The sequence below is a fragment of the Balaenoptera musculus genome, chromosome 20, assembly GCF_009873245.2.
Source record: "Balaenoptera musculus isolate JJ_BM4_2016_0621 chromosome 20, mBalMus1.pri.v3, whole genome shotgun sequence".
Lineage (NCBI taxonomy): Eukaryota > Metazoa > Chordata > Mammalia > Artiodactyla > Balaenopteridae > Balaenoptera > Balaenoptera musculus.
In genome coordinates this window covers 44392559-44415776 of record NC_045804.1, presented here as the reverse complement: position 1 = coordinate 44415776, position 23218 = coordinate 44392559, and the positions used below count along the sequence as shown (strand labels likewise).

General features: G+C 37.6%; 1 protein-coding gene across 4 annotated transcripts in view; it reads right to left on the bottom strand.

Moving 5' to 3' along the window:
* TAOK1 (TAO kinase 1) overlaps positions 1-23218 on the bottom strand; it is a 168181-nt gene that overhangs the window by 123823 nt on the left and 21140 nt on the right. Inside the window, exon 2 of one of the 4 annotated variants that reach the window (XM_036838323.1) lies at positions 4301-4412. The exons of the other annotated variants lie outside the window; for them this stretch is intronic. The gene's annotated coding sequence lies outside the window, so the exon portion shown is untranslated. The remainder of the gene's footprint in view (positions 1-4300; positions 4413-23218) is intronic. 4 annotated transcript variants of the gene reach the window in all.

Here is a 23218-nt window from a genome sequence, read left to right as displayed (position 1 = left end):
ATCAAAATTTAAAAACTTCTGTGCATCAATGGACACCTATCAAGAAGGTAAAAAGACAACCCACAGAATGGGGGAAAATATTTGCAAGCAACATATTTGATAAGGGTCTAGTATCCAGAACATATAAAGAACTCTTGGGACTTCGCTGGTGGTGCAGTGGTTAAGATTCCGCACTCCCAATGCAAGGGGCCCGGGTTCAATCCCTGGTCAGGGAACTAGATCCCACATGCATGTCGCAACTAAGAGTTTGCATGCCACAACTAAGGAGGCTGTGTGCCTCAACTAAGGAACCCGCATGCCACAACTAAGACCCAGCGAAACCAAATAAATAAATAAATATTTTTAAAAAGAACTGTTAACTGGGTTAATCCAATTAAATAACCCAATTAAAAATGGGCAAAGAATTTGAACAGACATTTCTCCAAAGAAGATACACAAATGGTCAATAAGCATATGAAAAAATTCTCGGGGCTTCCCTGGTGGCACAGTGGTTGAGAATCTGCCTGCCAATGCAGGGGACACAGGTTCGAGCCCTGGTCTGGGAAGATCCCACATGCCACAGAGCAACTGGGCCCGTGAGCCACAACTACTGAGCCTGCGCGTCTGGAGCCTGTGCTCCGCAACAAGAGAGGCCGCGATAGTGAGAGGCCCGCGCACCGCAATGAAGAGTGGCCCCTGCTCGCCGCAACTAGAGAAAGCCCTTGCACAGAAACGAAGACCCAACACAGCTAAAAATAATAAATAAATAAATTAATTAATTTAAAAAAATTCTCAACACCATTATTAATTACAAATCAAAACTACAATGAGATACCATACCACGCCCACTAGAATGGCTATAATCAAAGAGGCAGAAAATAACAGGTGTTGTGGAGGATGTGAAGAAATTGCAACCTTCACACATTGCTGGTAGGAATGCTAAATGGTACAGCCACTGTGGAAAAGTTTGGCAGTTCAAAAAGCCAAACACAGAATTACCATATGACCCCACAATTCCACTCAGCAAATCCATCCTGCATTTCCCACCCAGGATAATGGCATGGCTATTCCTTGCGTCTCCGAGGTCAGAAAACTAGATGTGACCTAAAAAGAAATGAAATTGAGTTGTTTGTAGTGAGGTGGATGGACCTAGAGTCTGTCATACGGAGTGAAGTGGGTCAGAGGGAGAAGAACAGGTACCATATGCTGACACATATATATGAAATCTAAAAAAAAAAAAAAAAAATGGTTATGAAGAACCTAGGGGCAGGACAGGAATAGAGATGCAGATGTGGCGAGTGGACTTGAGGACGTGGGGAGGGGGAGGGGTGGGCTGCGACGAAGTGAAGGAGTGGCGTGGACTTGTGTATACTGCCAGATGTAGAATGGATGGCTGCTGGGAGGCAGCCGCATGGCACAGGGAGATCAGCTTGGTGCTTTGTGACCACCTAGAGGGGTGGGATGGGGAGGGTGGGAGGGAGACGCAGGAGGGAGGAGATATGGGGATGTGTGTATGTGTACAGCTGATTCACTTTGTTGTAAGGCAGAAACTGGCGCACCATTGTAAAGCAATTACACTCCAATAAAGATGTTTTAAAAAAAACCCAAAAAACTAGATGTGACCTTTTAATTTTTTTCCCTTCCTCTTCTTCTCCTCTAACATCAAGCTAATAAACTGGTAAACCCAACAGACTTGAATCTCCTCTATTCACTGTGGGTGGCCTAGTTCAGGCCTTAATCATATCTCACCTAGACTAATGCAATACCTCCTATCTGGACTGTTTGTAGTTTCATTCTCTCCAATTCATCTTTCTTATTGTTTCTCTAATTTTTTCATTAATATATATAAGCACAAACTAAGGCAGGAAATTCTTTTTTTTGGCCATGCTGGGCAGCATGTGGGATCTTAGCTGCCTGACCAGGGATCAAACCCATGCCCCCTTGCAGTGGAAGTGCAGATTCCTAACCACTGGACCACCAGGGGATTCCCAGGAAATTCTTAAGAAAAGTCACAAAATTATTGCTCACTTTTTTATTAAATTCAAATAATACCATAACACTTACAGAATAAAGTTCAAACAGTATATAAAGCATTCAAGAACTCCACAATCTGGCCGAATCCTTCCTTTCCAGTCTTTTCTCTTAGTGTATCTATCCCTTACTCATAGCAATGTCCAGCAAAAGCCTCCATGACACCTGAAATACTGTCTACATTCTTAACCAACCTATCCTACTATTTCAAATACAGCTTCAGAACTTCAATTTGAAATCAGTGATTCCTTTCTCTTTACTATATAAATTTTCATTTTGTATCTCTATTTTAATACATATTTTTAATGTCGTTGTTTACATGCCTTATATTCCGAGGCGGTATCATAAGTTTCTGGAGCTCCTGCATACGTAGAGCCTAACAGTTTCACACAGCCAATCAAAAAAAAAACAGTTTGTTGAATGACTATTTAAATACCCTATCATTTCATTTATTTCTAAGACTCTATGCAAGTTTAGGTAAGGGTAGATTATTTTTAAACTCATTCCAATTATAAAAGCAGATAATTCATTTTTTTTACAAGTAAAAATAATTTTATTAAGCATATACAGTTATTTCCATGTACATTTCAAAACAACTTCAAATCTATCTGCTTCCTACATATTACCCATCTTACTTCTGGTGTCTGCCCCCTTTTGGGTGAGGCTGGTCTAGAAGCTTGTGCAGACTTCTTGGTGGGAGGGGCCAGTGTCTGCCTATTGGTGGGTGGAGCTGGGTCTAGGCCCTCTGGTGGGCAGGGCGATGTCAAGGCCCGTGTCTAGAGGTGGCTGTGGGCTCAGGAAGTCTTCAGGCAGCCTGTCTGCTGAAGGGTGGGGTTGTGTTCCCACCCTGTTGGTTGTTTGGCCTGAGGCATCCTGGCACTGGACCCTACATGCTGCTGGGTGGGGCCAGGTCTTGGTGCTAATGACCCAAGCAAGATGTCTGCCTCAAGCAAGAGTTCACAGATGAACACTACCTGATATCTCTGCCACCAGCGTCCATGTCCCAGGGTGAGACACAGCCACCCCCTACCTCCCCAGGAGACCCTCCAAGACCAGCTGGTAGGTCTGGCTCCTAGGAAGTCACTACTTTTGCCCTGGGTCCTGGTGTGCACCCTCCAAGAGTGGAGTCTGTGTTTCCTCCAGTCCTACTGAGCTCCTGTAATCAAGCCCTGCTGGCCTTCAAAGCCAAACGCTCTGGGGGTTCCTCCTCCCGATGCTGGACGCCTAGGATTGGGAGCCTGATGTGAGGCTTAGAGCTCTCGCTCCTATGGGACAACTTCTGCAATATAATAATTCTCCATTTTGTGGGTTGCCCAATCAGGTGGTATGGGATTTGATTATATCGCAAGTGCACCCCTCCTACCAGCTGTCTCATTGTGGTTTCTTCTTAATGTCTTTGGATGTAGAATACCTTTTTGGTAGGTTCCGGTCTTTTTTATTGATGGTTTGTTCAGCAGTTAGTTGTGATTTTGGTGTGCTCGTGAGAGGAGGTGAGCTCAAGGTCCTTCTACTCCACCATCTTGTCTCTCACCCCTACATATTACCCAGCTTAATTGCTTGAATTACACTAAGCATGTACTCTAAGATAAAATTTTTCTCTAAGTTAAAATTTAAATTTAAATCCGTGATTACTTTCCCAAGATCAAATCTACCATTAAATTGTTTTGCTTACAAATACAGTCATGTCTCAAGGAATTACACTAATGTAAAATCTATATAATAGAATTTGCATAATTAATTTTGCAAAGGAGGGAATAGTGACTCAAATACTGTATCCTACTTTGTACAGTCAGTTCTGCTATAACATTTATTTTGAAAACAACTGTAGTACAATGTGAATTATGCATTTACTTATGTGCAATTTCATCCCTGAGAAACACGAGATGAGTGCAGCAAACTGCACCCAGCTGAACGAAGTCTATTAACTGTGTTTTCTTATTTTCTGTATTTTCAATGTTCTGGTCCTCTCAGGGCCAATCAATTCTTAGAGACAGCAAACAACTAACCTGAGATCATATCTTTCATATGTAAACCAATCAATCCAAAATCCATACTTCCAACTACCTCCTTTACCTAGCTCTTACACTCCAGGCCAATATTCCCCTGCCCTAATCACTCCAGAGCCAGGTACCAGACCCTTAGGACAGCCCCTATAGCTCAGAGACCACTGAATTATTAAAAGTAGCCAATCCTAAAACTGCTTAACCTGCCTCGCCCATTTCCTCCCACAGAAACCACAATAAAGGTTCTTGCCATATTTTCCTCCTGCTCCCTCTGCCTCCTGACCAACCTGGTGCTTCCCTGTGTGGCCCTAGATGGCTTGGTGTCCCACCTCCTCTCGGGAACTGAAACAAACTATCTTTTCAATGCAGTCATCTTCTGAACTGTTGGTCTCATCATACCTGAAAAACAGTAAAACCTACATTTTAAAACACCAAGCCATATAAGAATACACAAAACATACACACACACCTTAAACATGTATTAGCTACCTCAGTTCCCTGCATGTATTATGCATACCCAACCACATCTGGTGTTAAAATTTTCTATCCGATTTTAGATAACCCGTCTTTGGTCACTTCACAATAACTCCCACTAAATCAACTTCCACAACAAACTTAAGGTCTCTTTCAGTAAGTTCTGTATTTATTGTAATATTTATGTATTTATTAATCATTTAATATGTGTAAAACTATGCTGTTTTTATTAGGTTCCTATCTTTTTTTATGTGACACTAAAGTTTTTGAGTGTTGTGCTCCTAGCCCCATTTTTCCCATAAGCCCCGTAGTTTTCACTACATAATTTAGCATAACATGGTGATTTTTTAGGAACACACATGTTGTGTTATAGCAGAACTGACCATATTTGTATCTGAGGTTCAGTATTATTTTCTAAGAGATATAATGACTCTGTAAACTGTATTTTCTTTCTAATAATATTGCAAATTCCTTAATCATAAGATACCAATTATATAGTTCTCTGGGATATATCAATAAATATTAATTTGCTACTTAACCCAAATAACTGTTCTAAATAGCTTCTAATAGGGTTCACTGACATATAATTTATGTTCAGTAAGATCCACCCATTTTAAAGGTACAGTTCTGATACATGTATATACAGTCTTGATATCACCACCACAATCAAGAATATTTCCATCACCCCCAAAAAGTTCCCAATACCCTTGATCCAATTTTTGTCACTATAGTTTTGTCTTTTCTAGAACTTCTTATAAATGGAATCATACAGCCTTTGGTGGCTGGCTTTTTTCATTTAGTATAATGCCTTTCAGATTCATCGACGTTATTGCTGAGTAGCATTCAAGTGTATGGATATAATACAATTTGTTTATCCATTCATCAGTTGATGTTCACTTGAGTTTTTCCATTTTTTGGCTAATATGAATAAAGCAGTTGTGAATATTATTTGTACGTGTCTTTTGTTAGCACATGTGTTTGCATTTATCTTAGGTAAATTCCTAGGATAGGGATTGCTGGTAAACACACATTTAACTTTCTGAGTACAAACTGGCCACAACATTTTGATTTCCCACCAGCAATATATGTTGTTAACATCCTCACCAACACTTGGAGTTTGTTGGTCAGTCTCTTTTCATTTTAAGATGAACTAAATAAACATTCTTTACTTTTCCATATAATTAATCTGATAAACTACTGAAATTAATTAGATGTCAAAGACTGCTAAAATGTCATCAAAGATACAAAAATTAATCAACCTACAATAATTTAAAACTTAACCCTACTCCAAGGTTACAGAAATAGAATTTGGAACTGAAAGAAACCATGGAAGTAAAGCCTATACTTTTAGCTGAGGAAACAAAGACAAGAAGTAAAATTACTCAGACAATAATAATAGGGACTTCCCTGGTGCTCCAGTGGTTAAGACTCTGCGCTCCCGATACAGGGGGCCCAGGTTTGATCCCTTGTCAGGGAACCAGATCCCGCATGCCACAACTAAAGAGCCTGCATGCTGCAATAAAGATCCCGTGTGCCACAACTAAGACCTGGCACAGCCAAATAAATAAATAAATATTTTAAAAAAGAATGTATGAGAAATAAGAATGTACACTGATTCACATTTCTGGAAAGCAATGCAGGAAAAGGTATCAAGAACCTGCAACGAAGACCCAAAACAGCACACACACACACAAAAAGAACCTTAAAAATATTCCTGCCCTTTGACTCAATTCTACCTCTGGGAATTAAAGAAATAATCATAACAAATATGTTCATAACACCATTTAATGGTCTAAAGGTCTATCACTAGAGAGGTGACTAAATGAATCCATTTGATGAACTTCTTTAAAGCCATTTAAAAATTTTCATTTTCCAAGAATATTAATGGCATGGGGATGTTGCCACAATAAAAGCTTTAATAACAGGCTGACTATATTGTATAAATGCAATTTTGAAAAAAAATAAGTAATGTTTATTATTGTGCCTTAAGCACTATACTAAGTATATTACATCCATTATTTAATTTATCCTCTTAAAGGCACTAAGTAGCTCCTAGGTAGAGATGTTATGAAAATTAAGATTTTACATATAATATACTTAGCAAAGTACCTGGCACAACGCAAAGAATAATGTTTACTTTTATTATTCCCACATTAAAGATGTGAAACTCAAGATTCAGAGAAATTAAGTGATTTGCTAAAATCACACAGCTAATAAGTGGTAGAACAGAAATCTGAACTCAGGAGGTTTAATTCTAGAATCCCCATTCTTTTTTTTTTTTTGGCTGTGTTGGGTCCTCGTTTCTGCGCAAGGGCTTTCTCCAGTTGCGGCAAGCGGGGGCCACCCCTCATCGCGGTGCGCGGGCCTCTCACTATCGCGACCTCCTGTTGCGGAGCACAGGCTCCAGACGTGCAGGCTCAGTAGTTGTGGTGCACGGGCTTAGTTGCTCCACGGCATGTGGGATCTTTCCAGACCAGGGCTCAAACCCATGTCCCCTGCATTGGCAGGTGGATTCTTAACCACTGCGCCACCAGGGAAGTCCCTATACATGAATTACTTTTAAAACTACTTTTTTTCCAGAGAACTTTAAAATATCAGTAACACAAATGCCAGTATTACAATACCTAGAAGTTTAAAAATCTGCAACAAAAGCTTAGTCTTGTTAGTTCAGTATCACAACACTTTCAAAAGTGGCAATATATTTTCTGATAAAGAGGAACCACTGATCTAAGCTCAACAATAAAAATCTAACAACTTGAGAATAGTTTTGTTTTTTTTTTGAGAATAGTTTTTAACTTATTTAAGAACTATTAATCAGACCTCTTCTGTTTTTCAAGAAAATTTTAAAATAATTAAAATACCCAATATGCCCAAATGTATAAAGCAAAACTCTGGTGATTTATCAGCTCATCATCAAATGTGATGGGGAAATAAAGAAAAAACACTTCCCTTCCGGTATAGCTATTCCCATTGCAGATCTACAGTAATTTGGGTAATTGTAGTTTAGATAAGCCAGGAATAGTTCCTTTGTTACCAAAAGGAAGGAAATATTTAACTTCAATATTCAAAACAGATTACTTTTAAATTGTTATTTTAGACTTAGATTAGCCCTTTGTGCCTTCTTTTCACTAGTCTTTCTCCAGGATTTATTCTTGGTTCTGTCATCCTCCAAAGGAGAACTGTCCTAATATACTTGCCTTGTGGCCTTCTAGACTGCAGAATCTTTTCACATTCTTTTATTAGCTCTAATGATTAAGAGTCAAACTCTATTTACTTTCTTTTTTATTACCAGTAACTCAAGAGATTACAACTGTGATGAAGCCCTGAAAAAGTTATGTTATTAGGAACAAAAGAATGGGCAAGCTTATTTATTTACTACATAGAAGGTTCAAAGGTACTATTAACACCATGTGTTTGACATCTCCACTTGAATATCTCAAAGGCACTTCTAACTCAACATAATCTAATCTCTCAAACCAATCTTCTTTCTGTGTGTCATATATAAAATAAAATGAACCAATCTAATGTACCCAATTGGGCAATTCAGAAACCTAAGAGTTATTTTTTGACACTTCCCTTTCCTTCACTCATAACCCAATCCATCACCATGTCTTGTAGTTTTGTCCTTTTATATCTTTCTTAAATCGGTCCACTTTCCTCCATCTCCACAATCACCTACTTATTCTCTCCAGGCTATTACTTTACCTTACCCGGCTACTTATAACAAACTCCTAAAGGGTGCCACTGCATCCACTCTCGGCCCCCCTCCAATTCATTTCGTCTATTACAACCAGAATGACCTTTCAGAACGCAAATCTGATTATGCCATTCCCTCTCTTTAAGTGCTCGATGCCTTTACACTTAACTTTGGTTCAAATAAAAATCCTTACCATGACATTCAAGAAACTGAATGGTCTGACACTACCTACCTCTTTAGCCTCATCTCCTTCCTGTGCTCTGACGACATGAGCCTCTCAGTTTATCACTATGCTCCTCTTTCTACAGAGCTCTGAACACACAGTGACTAAAAACACAGGTTCTGAAATCATATTATTTAAGTCCTAAAACTGGATCTGCCAATATACTTACTGTCAGCAGTTAACTTGTTGGGCAAGTAACTTAATCTCTCTGACCTCAGCTTTCCCATCTCTAAAACAGGGGAAATGATAATACCTATGTCATGGGGGTTTTGTGAGGGTTAAATGAAATATGTGCAGAAAACACAGTGCTCAAAATTATTAAGTACACTTCATGCCAAACTCCTCTCCATTTCAATTTCTGGTTGTCATCTCCACTGGGAAACTTTTCCCAACCCAGTTCTTCTTCCAGGCAAAATTAATTGATTTTCTCTGTGTGTGATACTTCCATTAAATTTGCTTATACTCAATTAGCACTTACATCATCTCACTGTACTGAATTATTTGTTTACATATCTATCTCACCTAACCACTAGGTGAGTTCCTTAAAGGAAGAAGCTACCTTATTTATCTTTGAATCTTACATACCTACAAGTGTCTCTCATAGGGCTTCCCTGGTGGTGCAGTGGTTAAGAATCCGCCTGCCAAGGCAGGGGACACAGGTTCGAGCCCTGGTCCAGGAAGACCCCACATGCCGCAGAGCAACTAAGCCCGTGTGCCACAACTACTGGGCCTGAGCTCTAGAGCCCACGTGCCACAACTACTGAAGCCTGTGCACCTAGAGCCCGTGCTCCGCAACAAGAGAAGTCACAACAATGAGAAGCCCGTGCACCACAACGAAGAGGAGCCCCTGCTTGCCGCAACTAGAGAAAGCCTGCGCACATCAACAAAGCCCACATGCAACCAAAAATAAATACATTTATTAAAAAAAAAAAAAAAAGACATACTATGCAAACACTGTTAAGAGTACCAGGGTAGCCTTAGGTATACACCCAAAAGAACTGAAAGCAGGGACTCAAAGATACACATACCAATGTTCGAAACAGCATTATTCACAATAGCCAAAAGGTGGAAACAACCCAAATGTCTATCAACAGATGAACAGATAAACATGTGATATATACATACAATGAAATATAATTCAGGCTTTTAAAAAGGAATGAAATTCTGAGACATACAACAACATGAATCAGCCATGAAAACATTATGCTAAGTGAAATAAGCCAAACACAAAAGGACAAATACTGTGTGATTCAATTTATATGAGGTACCTAGAATACGCAAATTCATAGAGACAAAAAGTAGAATAGAGATTATCAGAGGCTGGGGGAGGGGGAATGGGAGTTATTTTTTAATAGATACATAGCTTCTGTTTGGGATGATAAAGTTCTGGATACGAATAGTGGCTATGGTTGCACAACATTGTGAGTGTACTTAATGCTACTGAATTGTACACTTAAAAATGGTTAAAATGGTACATTTTGTGTTATGCATATGTTAACACAATTTTCAAAAAATGTTTAAAGATTGCTGGAGTAGCCATATTACCAAAGGACCTTCCAGAAAAGGAAAGTTACCAAAGAAAAAAAGGGATATTTCACAATGAGAAAAGGACAATTCATCAAGGATATACAACAATCCTAAATGGGTATGCACCTAATAACAAAGGTTCAAAATACATGAAGCAAAACTGAAAAGAAAAATAGAGAAATGAATAATTATAGTTGACATTTCAACATTCCTCTCTATAATTGAGAGAACAAGTACAGAAAAGCAACAGGTGTACAGAAACTTAACACTCAAAATAATTTGACCTAATTCACATTTAAAAACCACACGATCAATAAATGCAGAATACATATTCTTCTTAAGCTTTATGGACCATTAACCAATCTAGACTATACACTGGGCCATAAAACAAGTTTCAGTAAATATAAAAGAATTAAATTCATACAAAGTGTGTTCTCTGACCACACAGAATTAAATTAAAAATTAAATTAGGAACATTGCTGCATATTTGTGTATTAAACAACATATTTCTAAATGACACGATTGATCAAAGAGCAGGACACAAGGGAAATTAGAAAATATTCTGAACTGAATAAAAGTGAAAACATGATATATCAAACTCTATGGTTCACAGCCAAAGAAGTACTTAAAGGGAAATTTTATAACATTAAATCCTTATATTAGAAAACAAGAGGGGACTTCCCTGGAAGTCCAGTGGTTAAGATCCCTCACTACCAATGCAGAGGATGTGGGTTTGATCCCTGGTCAGGGAACTAAGATCCCACGTGCTGTGCAGTACAGCCAAAATATAAAAGAAAAAAAAGAGGAAAAAAGAAAGATTTGAAATCAGTAACGTAAGCTTCCAACTTAAGAAACAAACAAGAAAAGAGCAAATTAAACACAAGCATAAAGAAGGTAATAACAGGGGTTTCCCTGGTGGCGCAGTGGTTAAGAATCCACCTGCCAATGCAGGAGATACGGGTTCAAGCCCTGGTCTGGGAAGATCCCACATGCCGCGGAGCAACTAAGCCTGTGCGCCACAACTACTGAAGCCCGTGCGCCACAACTACTGAAGCCCGCGCGCCTAAAGCCCGTGCTCAAGGAGAACAGAGAAGCCAACACAATGAGAAGCCCCCGCACGGCAACGAAGAGAAGAGTAGCCCCTACTCTCTGCAACTAGAGAAAGCCTGTGAGCAGCAACAAAGACCCAACTCAGCCAAAAATAAATACATTAAAAAAAAAAATTTTGTGACCTTAGTTTATGGAAAATTTTCTTAGATATAAAATCAAAAGCACAACCCATAAAAGAAATTGATAAAGTAGACTTCATCAAAATTGAAAACTTCTTCTCTTTAAAAGATACTGTTAAGAAAACAAAAAACCAAGCCACAGACTGAGAGATAATACTGGCAAAACATGTATCTACCTAATAAAAGGCTTATATACAAATAAATAAAGAATTCATAACTAAATAATAACAAACAATCATAACTAAATAATAACAAATAGCCCAATTTTAAAATGGAGATGGGCAAATAATTTGAACAGACACTTAGCTGAAGAAAAGTATAGATGGCACGTAAGCACATGAAGAGACATCAAGGAAATGCAAACCAAAATCACATGAATCTCCTCCCCATTTAAGGGATGGGCTAGACTTAGTGACTCACTTCCCAAAAATAGAGTAGGGAAAGGGAAAATTAGTAACTTTACAATGGTGAAACCTGGCAAACACTACATTACCCAAGGGAGGAAGGCTAACATCATCAGTGTTGTCATGTGGCTATCTTGTACCTCCTGATATGACGTGATAAGAAAGGCACTACAGGGACATCCCTGGCAGTCTAGTGGTTAAGACTCTGTGCTTCTACTGCACGGGGTGCGGTTCGATAAGATCCCACATGCCACGCAAGGCCAAAAAAAAAAAAAAAAAAAAAAAAAAAGCGCTACACCTCTACAGTATTCTTCCCCAAAACCCATAATTTCAGGCTAATCATGAGAAAAACATCAGACAAACCTAGACTGGCGGACATTCTTCCAAACAAGAAGGACATAAAGGACTGAGAGAAACTATCATATTCCAGAGGAGACTGACAGAAAGAGAACATTAATGGAAAAACTGGTGAAATCCAAATAAAGTCTGTGAGTTAATAAGTAATATACTCATGTCAGTTTCTTTCTTTCTTTCTTTTTTTTAATTGAGGTATAGTTGATTTACAATGTTGTGTTACTTCACGGTGTACACCAAAGTGATTCAGTTATACATATATATACATATTCTTTCCCATTATGGTTTATTACAGGATATTGAATATAGTTCCCTGCGCTATACAGTAAGACCTTGTTTCATGTCAGTTTTCTTAGTTTTGACAAAAGTACTATTAAACACACAGTCTCAGGATATTTATTAATTATAAAGGGGAAAATCACAGTAGAGAAATGCAACAGATACCACCTTAAGCAAAAAAACCACGTTAACATCAACAGTAGAACATACCAACATCATGTATCATATCCCTGATATGATGCACTGAGAAGGCCACAGTACACTCTGCAATATTCTTAGCAAAAACATATCCTCAGTCTAATCATGAGAAAACACCAAAGAAGCCCCAAATTTTTGTTAGTGTTGTAACGTATTTTAATTCAATGTGTGTATTTTATTTTATTTTTTTAATTTTTTGGCCGTGCCACGCAGCATGTGGGATCTTAGTTCCCTGACCAGGGATCAAACCTGTGCCCCCTGAAATGGAAGCATGGAGTCTTAACCACAGGACCACCAGAGAAGTCCCCAAAGAAGCCCAAATTGAGAGGCATTTTAAAAGTAACTGACCAGTACTCATTAAACATGGCAAGGTTAAAAAAAAAGTGTCAAGGTCATGAATGACAAGGAAAGACTGAGGTTCCACCAACAGACTGGAGGAGAACAAGGACTTACAACAAACTGTAGAGTGAAGTCCTGAAACACAAAAGGGTTATTAGCGAAAAAATGTAAAATTCAAAGGAGGGCTGAGGTTAAGATCACAGGATTATAACAATGTTGATTTCCTTGTCTTGGTAATTATTTTATAGTTATGAAAGATTAGGGGAAGCTAGATGAAGGGCATACCTGAACACTCTACTAACTTTGTAACTTTTCTGTAAGCCAAAAATTATTATAAAAATTTTAAAAGTACATTACATGTCAATTATATCTCAATAAAACTGAGAAAAAAATTATAAAAAATTCCTGGCCATCATCAAAATATCTACAAACAATAAATGCTGGAGAGGGTGTGGAGAAAAGGGAACCCTCCTACACCATTGGTGGGAATGTAAATTGGTACAACCATTAGGGAGAACGGTATGGAGGTTCCTTAAAAAACTAAATACAAAACTACCATATGATCCAGCAATCCCACTCCTGGGCACATATCCAGAGAAAACCATAATTCGAAAAGATACATGCACTCCAATGTTCACTGCAGCACTATTTACAATAGCCAAGACATGGAAGCAACCTAAATGTCCATCGACAGAGCAGTGGATAAAGAAGATGTGGTACATATATACAACAGAATATTACGCAGCCGTAACAAAGAACAAAATAATGCCATTTGCAGCAACATGGGTGGACCCAGAGACTGTCATACTGAGTGAAGTATAAGTCAGATAGAGAAAGACAAATATCATATGATATCGCTTATATGTGGAATCTAAAAATGGTACAAATGAACTTATTTACAAAACAGAAACAGAGTCACAGATGTAGAAAACAAACTTATGGTTACCAGGGGGGAAGGGGGGGGGAATAAATTGGGAGATTGGGATTGACATATACACACTACTACATATAAAATAGATAACTAATAAGGACCTATTATAGCAAAGGTAACTCTACTCAATACTCTGTAATGGCCTATATGGGAAAAGAATCTAAAGAAGAGTGGATATATGTATATGCATAACTGATTCACTCTGCTGTACACCTGAAACTAACACAACATTGTAAATCAACTATATTCCAATAAAAATTAAAAAAAAAAAAAGAATTCCTGACTCTTTAGTAAAATCACCAAACTTACAAGCCCTCACCCAATAGCTATGTATCAAAATGATATTCCAGCATTTACTTTGATTTTTATAATTAATCCTATGGAAGGAATATTAAATTTTCACAATACTTATTCCTTTGCAGTTAATGAATTTTTCTGGTATGCCAGAATATTAGCAAATTGAGAGATGCATTTTATTCTAAGCAATTATTCTAATACTTCTTTAAGTAAAAGGACGATTACCAAAAAAGAGGGGCAAAATATCCTTTAAAATATGTAAAACTTTAGGGGGAGAAATGTCAGTTTTGACCATACATTAAAAGATATAATTATCTTAGCAAATCATTAACAGTAAGGTATAATCATCCTCCAAGTACCAATATCCAAATATATACAATAATTCATGTGGGAAGAGGAACTTGACGTAGATAAAGCATTCTTATTTATCAAGCTTGAACCAACTTGCTTTCATTTGACATAACTAGACAATATCAAAACCAACCAGTAGGGCTTCCCTGGTGGTGCAGTGCTTAAGAATCCTCCTGCCAATGCAGGGGACACGGGTTCAAGCCCTGGTCTGGGAAGATCTCGCCTGCCGCGGAGCAACTAAGCCCATGTGCCACAACTACTGAGCCCGCAAGCCACAACTACTGAAGCCTGAGCTCTAGAGCCCACGAGCCACAACTACTGAGCCCGCCTGCCACAACTACTGAAGCCCGCACACCTAGAGCCTGCGCTCCACAACAAGAGAAGCCACCACAATGAGAAGCCCGCATACCCCAACGAAGAGCAGCCCCCACTCGCTGCAACTAGAGAAACCCCACACGCGGCAACAAAGAGCCAACACAGCCAAAAATAAATAAATAAATAACTTAATTAAAAAAAAAAAAACCAACCAGTAAACCAAATTCATTCAATATTTACTAGGCCGCTACCAAGTCCCAGGCCCTGTCCTAGATGTGGGAATTCAGAAATGATTAAGTGGGAAGGCAAATATACGAACAACTGAAATTTCACTTAACAAATATTTATTAAATAATAGAGGACAAGTAAAAGATCACCCTACTTTGAAGAAGCGTGCCCCTTTTAGAAAATCAATGAGTTCAAATCTGCCTCTCTAAAGTACCAAACAAGGTACTGAATTTAATTCCAAAGAGGGAGACTAAAATCTCGAATCATTTTTTAACATTTTACTCAACATAGTTTTTTTTCAGCTTTTTTTTTAAACTGAAGTTTAGTTGACTAAACATACAAAAAACATGACAAAAGAACATAAGGAAATTTTTGGAGGTGATGGATACTATGATTGTGGTGACGGTATCACAGGTGTATGCTTGTCCAAATTCATCAAAATGTATACACTAAATATGTGAAATTATTTATATATCAATTACACCTCAATAAAGCTAAAGAAATAGTGAATATCATGGATACTTTCAGTGTATTTTACTACAGCACTTATCTTAGTATCCTACCTTTATTTTCACCTGCTTATTTTTATTGTCTATTCAATGTATTATATGTTTTTATGTTAGTCACCTGAAATCAAGTAATTTGATATGCATAACTTCAAATGTTGTGCTTTTTTTCATGCACAAAATCAAGCGAACATCTTTCAATGCCAAGTCAGAGGACAATATTCAAATATTTGAAGTGAGAAAAGCCCCCAAATTACTTTATCTGCATTAAAATTTATAATTGTACATAATGTTAGAAGGGGTTTTAAACTCAAAGTTTAAACTAGTCTCACCACATCTCCTTTTAATTACCCATAGTATGTTGTATTGGTACCAGTTTGGCACTTAATTATACAGTAACACCAAATATTTTACATCTTCAAAAATTTTTCTTGGTAACTAAAATATTCTTCTTTGAGAATCAAAAGTTTATTTTATATTTGTCCAAAGAAGATATGCAAAAGGCCAATAAGCAAATGAAAAGATGTTCAACATCATTAGCCACTAAGGAAATGGAAATCAAAAGCAAAAGAGGTAGCATTTCATACCCATGAGGATGGCTTATCATTAAAAAAACTTTAATGAAAAATAACAACTATTGGAATGGATGTGGAGAAAGTGGAACCCCTGTGCATTCAGCCACTGTGGAAAACAGTTTGCAGTTCCTCAAAGTTAAACAGAGAATTACTGTATGACCCAGCAATTTCACTCCTAGGTATATACCCATGAGAACTGAAAACAGGTACTTAAAGAAGTACACGTATACACATGTTCACAGCAGCACTATTCACAACAGCCAAAACGTAAAAACAGCCCAAATGTCCATCAACAGATGAAAGGATAAATTGTGTATACAATTCTGTATACAACAGAATATTACTCACCCATAAAAAGGAATGAAGTACTAAATGTGGATGAACCTCCAAAACATTATGTTAGTGAAAGAAGTCAGATACATACGTTCTATGATTCAATTTATATGAAATACCGAGAATAGGTAAATCTACAGAGACAGAACACAGACTGGTGGTTATCAGGAGCAGGAAAAGGGGAGAAGAGGGAGCAACTACTTAATGTGTAAATGGTTTGCTTCTGGGGTAAGTAAAATACTCTGGAACTCAGAAAGAGGTGGTAGCTGCACAATACTGTGAGTGTACTAAATGCCACTTAATTGCTTGCTCGAAAATTATTAATTTAATGTTATGTGAATTTCATCTCAATTTTTTAAAAGTCTGTTTTAACCATCTGGGGCAGAAATATTTCCTAACTGTGTTAGAATCTTCCATACAGTCTTGTTTCCCTTCTTTTAAAGAAAAGCACACTGAACATAATTAATATTTTCCTGTTGACTCAGGATCATCACTGTGAATAACAATGACTATATGAGTAAGCGTCACCCCTCTTACGTCTTAATTATCTCTGAGCCTCAGTTGTCTCATCTGTGAAATGTCATAGTTTGACTAGATCACAGGATATTTAACAGTTTTAGAGCCACAGATACCTGTGAAAATCCAATTAAGCTACAGATTATCACCATAAAAAAATGCACGTGTGCACATATATACATGGCAAATTACATACAATCTCAGGAAGTTCACAGACCTACTGAACTCACAAAGGCAATTTCCATGGGTTCAGCATTAAGGAGGGGGTAAGGATAACCTAATTAGATTATTTCTATGATCCTTTCAGTTCTAAATTTCACATTCTACTGCAGTCTAATACACTGGAATAGCCTCAAGATCTACATAGGTTCATGAAGATGTGCTTTTTACTTTGCGTAGTTTTATAAATAGTTGTCCTAGTTCACTGTCAAGCTGTCTACTACGACTGCTAGTTGCTATCCAACACTTAGGAGAACTTAAACTTTAAAAATTCAATTAGATTCTCATCAACAATTAGTCCTATGTATACTATGTTAGGCATCATAAGGGAGGAATAGAAAATAACCACTGTCTCACTAAAGTTAAGACAATTAAGTAATTACAAAAAAGGAGAATATCTCATTAAGTACTAAACTGGGATACTGATAATGAGCCAAAAGGTACTTAGATAAGAACAAGGACAGGGCTTCCCTGGTGGCGCAGTGGTTGAGAATCTGCCTGCCAATGCAGGGGACACGGGTTCGAGCCCTGGTCTGGGAGGATCCCACATGCCGCGGAGCAACTGGGCCCGTGAGCCACAACTACTGAGCCCGTGCACCTGGAGCCTGTGCTCCGCGACAAGAGAAGCCACCGCAATGAGAAGCCCACGTACCGCAATGAAGAGTAGCCCCGGCTCGCCGCAACTAGAGAAAGCCGTGTACAGCAACAAAGAACCAAAGTAGCCAAAAATAAAATAAATAAATTTATATTAAAAAATTTTGCAAATCATATATCTGATAAGGGGTTAATATCCAAAATATATTTTTAAAAACTCATATAACTCAAGAGCAAAAGGGGTTCATCTTCAAGGAATTCATAGAAAAGACTCTGACAAGTACAGGTTTCTGGTAACTGTACTGCTGAACTGAATGAATAAGCATTTTCAGAACTCTAATGAAAAACGGATGAACTCATAAAAGTGCTAACAAAAGATCAAGATGAAAAAAAATTAATTACATGGGACTGAGTGAACTGAAAAAAAACAAAACAAAACATACAATCCAATTTAAACATGGGCAGAGGATATGAATAGACATATTTCCAAAGAAGACATACAGATGGCCAACAGGTTAATTGCTCAATTAACCTGTTGCAGCAGCTTTTAACCTGTTGGTTAATTGCTTTAACCAACAGGTTAAAAGCTGCTCAACATCACTAATCATCAGGGAAATGGAAATCAAAACCACAATGAAATATCACCTCACATCTGTTAAAATGGCTATTACCCAAATGAAATGTGTTGGCAAGGATGTGGAGAAAAGGGAACCCTTGCACACTGTTAGTAGGAATGTAAATTGAGGCAGCCTATGGAAAACAGTACAGAGGTCCTAAAAAATTAAAAATAGAACTACCATATGATCCAGCAATTCCACTTCTGGGTATTTATCTGAAGAAAATGAAAATACTAAAAGATATATGCATCTCCATGTTCACTGCAACATTATTTACAATAGCCAAGATAACGGAAACAACCTAAGTGTCCATCAATGAATGAATGGATAAAGAAAATGTGCAATACATACATACACACATATATAAAATGGAGTATTATTCAGCCGTAAAAAGAGAAGAAAATCCTGCCATTTGCAACAACAGGGATGGACCCTAAGTGAAATAAGTCAGACAGAGAAAGACAAATACCATGTGATCTCACTTATATGTGGAATCGGGGTGGGAGGGGAGAGCTCTAGATACAGATAACAGATTGGCAGTTGCGAGAGGCAGGGGCTGCAGGTGGATAAAATGGGTGAAGTGGATCAAAAGGTACAAACTTCCAGTTATAAAACAAATGTCATAGGTATGTAATGTACAGCAGGGTGACTGTAGTTAATAATACTGTACTGCATACTTGAAAGTTGCTAAGAGAGTGGATGTTAAAAGTTTTCATTACAAGAAAAACGATCTGTAACTATGTATGGTGACAACTGTTAACTAGAGTTATTGCAGTGATGATTTCACAATACATACAGCTATCAAATCATGTTGTACACCTGATACTAGTACGACAATTATACCTCAATTTAAAAAAGGACAGAGACTTCCCTGGTGGTCCAGTGGTTAAGAATCTGCCTTCCAATGCAGGGGATGCGAGTTCGATCCCTGGTCAGGGAACTAAGATCCCACATGCTACGGGGCAACTAAGCCCACGTACCACAACTACTGAGTCCGCGCACCACAACTAGAGAGCCTGCTCGCCACGACAAAAGATCCCGCCTGCCACAACTAAGACCCGACACAGCCAAATAAATAAACATTTTTAAAAATAAATGAAAAATTAAAAAGGACATATTTGCAAAAATAATCTATAGTAAAGAAGTCAAAACAGATGTGGGAGGAGTGATTACTGAAGGGAAAGAGACAAGAGGGAAGCTTCTGTAATGTTAGAAATTTTATAGCTTAGTCTGAGTGGTAGATACATTTGTAAAATTTAATTTGTGCACTTTACTGTTTGTATATTTTACCACAATTGAAAAAAAGGACACACAAATAGTTGCCAAATAATACAGCAGCTTTATAGCTTTGAACAGGTAGGCAAAGAGTGGTGTGTTAGGAGATAAATCTTACAGTGATATGTAAGAGGAACTGAAATGGGAGAGAAAAAGACAGCCTTTTAAGTAACTTAGAATTAAGATAATCATACTAGCTAACACTTATAGGATACAACATGCCAGGTACTGTTCTAAGAGCTTTACATATAATAATGCATCTAATCTTCTTAACAACGCTATGTGAAAGGTATTATTATTATCCCCATTTTACCGATGATGAAGCCAAGGCCCGGGTTAAGTAGTCACATAATGAGAATATCCGTGAAAAAAACCTTTCTTTTTCACCACTCACACTACATATATACCCATGAATATACAACAAAACAAAAATCAAAACAAACTAAAAAATGGCAATCTCAACCTACCAACAAAAACAGGGACTAAAACAGTGCTTTACCAGGGATGGAGAGCATTCAGCAGCCACATCCCTTTTCCCCATCCTGTAACTTCAATGTCAGTACCATCCTCTCACCAATTTCAGTCAGCATTTCCACCTGACTATAAACCTCACTCAGCAAGGACTCCATTTGCATAATCACCCTTCTATCCCTTACTCCTAAAATAAGGCTTCAAAAAAAAAAAAGAAGCTTCTCACAACACTGTTAAAGATCCCTGGAAAAGAGAACAAAGGGTTAAACATATTTCAAAGGAAGAAACCCCATGACTTCACAATCTGTTGGATGAATATAGGTGAGGAAAGAGATTAAAAGAATCAAAACAATCCCAGTTTCTAGCTGCAAGACTTTAGAAAGGTTATTAACAGAAATAAAAATAAATGTCCATAAAAGACTTGTACACAAATATTCATAGCAGTTTTACTCATAAAAGTCAAAAACTGGAAAAGATTCAAATATCAATCAACAAGTGAATTAATAAATTATGGTATGTCCAAACTCAGGAATATTACTAAGGAACAGAAGAAATGAACTGCTGATACATGCAACAAAATGGATAAATATCACAGACATTACGCCAAGAGAAAGAAGCCAAGCACAAAAACACATATTGTGTGATTCCATTTCTACGAAACTCTAGGAAAGACAAATCTAATTCATAGTAACAGAAATCACATCACTGGCTGCCTAAGAATAAGAGTGGAATGAGACTGATTGCTAGGGAATTTTCAGATGAAATAATAATGTTCTATGTCTTCACTAGGTTGATGGTTACAGTCACTGATCTCTACGCTAAAAATGTGTGAATTTTACTGCAAGTAAATTATACCTTGGTAAAGTAAGCTGACTTTTAAAAAAAGTGTTATTAGCATTGAAACAGGTGGGTAAACAAGGGGAACCTTTTGCGAAAGGGGATGAAAAAGATGAGTTCATTTTAGATGTGTTGAATCTGATGTGCCTATAGATACCCAAGAAGTACAAGACATCTCAGATAGGCAGTTGGGTATATAGGATGGGGATGGGAGAGGCACTGGAAAGAGGAGAGAGAGAAAGAGGACCAGAGAGATAAAGAAAAGTATCAAGTGCTGAGACATCTACAGTTAGGGGCAGTCAGAAAGAAGAAAGAGTAAAATAAAATTTTTAAGAAGGAAGGAGATAATAAATAGTGTTAAGTATTACAAAGAAGCAGAGGGCATAAAGGACCACACATGAATTTATTCTTGCGAATTCTAAACCTGTCTTTTATGAACATTTTTTTTTCTAACACTTAACACAGTGTTTTGCAAACAGAGAGAGAGTCTGCCTCTCTGAGAGTCAAAGTCCTGCTCCCTGAAAATCTACCTAATAAACAAATTGATGTTTTAGGCACTTGAGATATTAAAAAAGAAAACAGGGTCAGGAGGACTGACGTCACAAGTAGATTTATGCTCTTAGAAACTTTTTTTCATATGTTTTTGGACACACTAAATGACTAAGAGAATACTAATAACATTTATATATCCTATATTAGCTATGCACACCATACAGTTAATTTGCTAACTATGTATTTTTCTTTCTTCTCTTTTTTTTTTTTGGCCGCGACTCGTGGCATGTGGGATCTTAGTTCCCCGAGCAGGGATGGAACCCACGCCCCCTGCAGTGGAACCTCAGAATCTTAACCACTGGACAGCAAGGAAAGTCCCATCTTTTTGTACCTTCTGAATTTTACATCATGTATTCTTATAACTTATTCTAAATAATTTAACTTTCTTCCATTATTTGAGGACTTTTTGATTTTTAAGGCAAAAGTTGATTTTCCAAAGGCCAACCATGGTCCCAGGATGCAAGGACAGCTTGGATGATGGAAATGTTTTGACTAACTTATTTTTCACAGACCTTGCCCACTACAGAGAGCTTTAGCTCTGCCCATTAACTTCACGTCGAAGTACTGTCAGCCTCTCAAAAACAAGCCCTTTCCTTCCGACGGAGGTAAGAAGACAGTTTTACAGATGAGATTTACTTGTTTCCTTTAATCTTTCCTAAGGTTTTCTTACAAAAATCCCTACTCCTGACTCAGCCTTCTACTTGACTTTTCTATTCCCAACAGCCAGACTCCCTCTTATTCTAATTACCAACATCCCCATGACTAGCAATTCACATACATGAAAGGAAATTCTCACTAAGAAAGGGGAGTAATAGAGAGATAAATCACATACACTAGAATTTCATGTACAAAGAACTGACGAAAGTTTCTCACACTCAGAAAATTAGAGAACAGGTTAAGTAGAGCGATAGAGGCAGAAATCAGACAGAAGGCGGTAAAAAACAGAATAAATGAATAACAAACAGCAGCTTCTAATCTGTGAAACTTTAAAATGCAATTAAATAGTCTACACTTGTGAAATTCCAGAAAAATCTTGGAGGAAAAAATGTTATTTACAAGAACAATACCACTGTTAATTCATTTAAGCCTAATTAACAATAAGTTGAATTAACAATATTTGATTGATTATTCAATCAAAGAGATTTTGGGTTTTTTTTCCCTCCCTCTACCCTACTGCCAAGAAGGTTCTACTCAACCAAATAGAGTACAACTAGCTCAGGCTTTACATACACTCCTGGTCCCACCACTTACTGGCTATGTGATCTTAAGTTATTTAACCTCATGAGCATCAGCTTCCCCTCTATAAAATGCAACTGCCATCTACCTTCCAGGGATGTTGTAAAAAATTGAAATAAAAAATATATCTTAAAATACATATCTTGAATAGTACCTGGCACACAGTAAATGCTCAATAAATGGTGGCTCTTGTTACTACTAAAATTCTTACCATAAATTTCAACATTATTCACTTTTTAAATGACTAAATAAGCTGTAAATCAAAACGACATATATTTACCATAGCTGAAGTATTTCAGTTCTCCCCTTCAGGACATACTGCACTTTCTTACCCTCTCTGTGAAATCTCTTAAGACCATATGACTTGCTTTGGCCAATGAACAATAAGCCAAAACGACATGACCCTCTTCCAGGTAGACACTTTAAGAGCCAATGAGTTATTAGCAACCATCTCCTTCCCAATGCCACGGAGATCATGGAACCATGTGATGGAGCCTCCATCAGTCTGAGACCTTACATAGTGAGAACACACAGAATCCCCCACAAACCCACACTATACATCCATCATTCAAGCAAAAAATGTCTGTCCTGTTAAAAGCCACTGAAATCTTTGAACTGCTTGTTACCA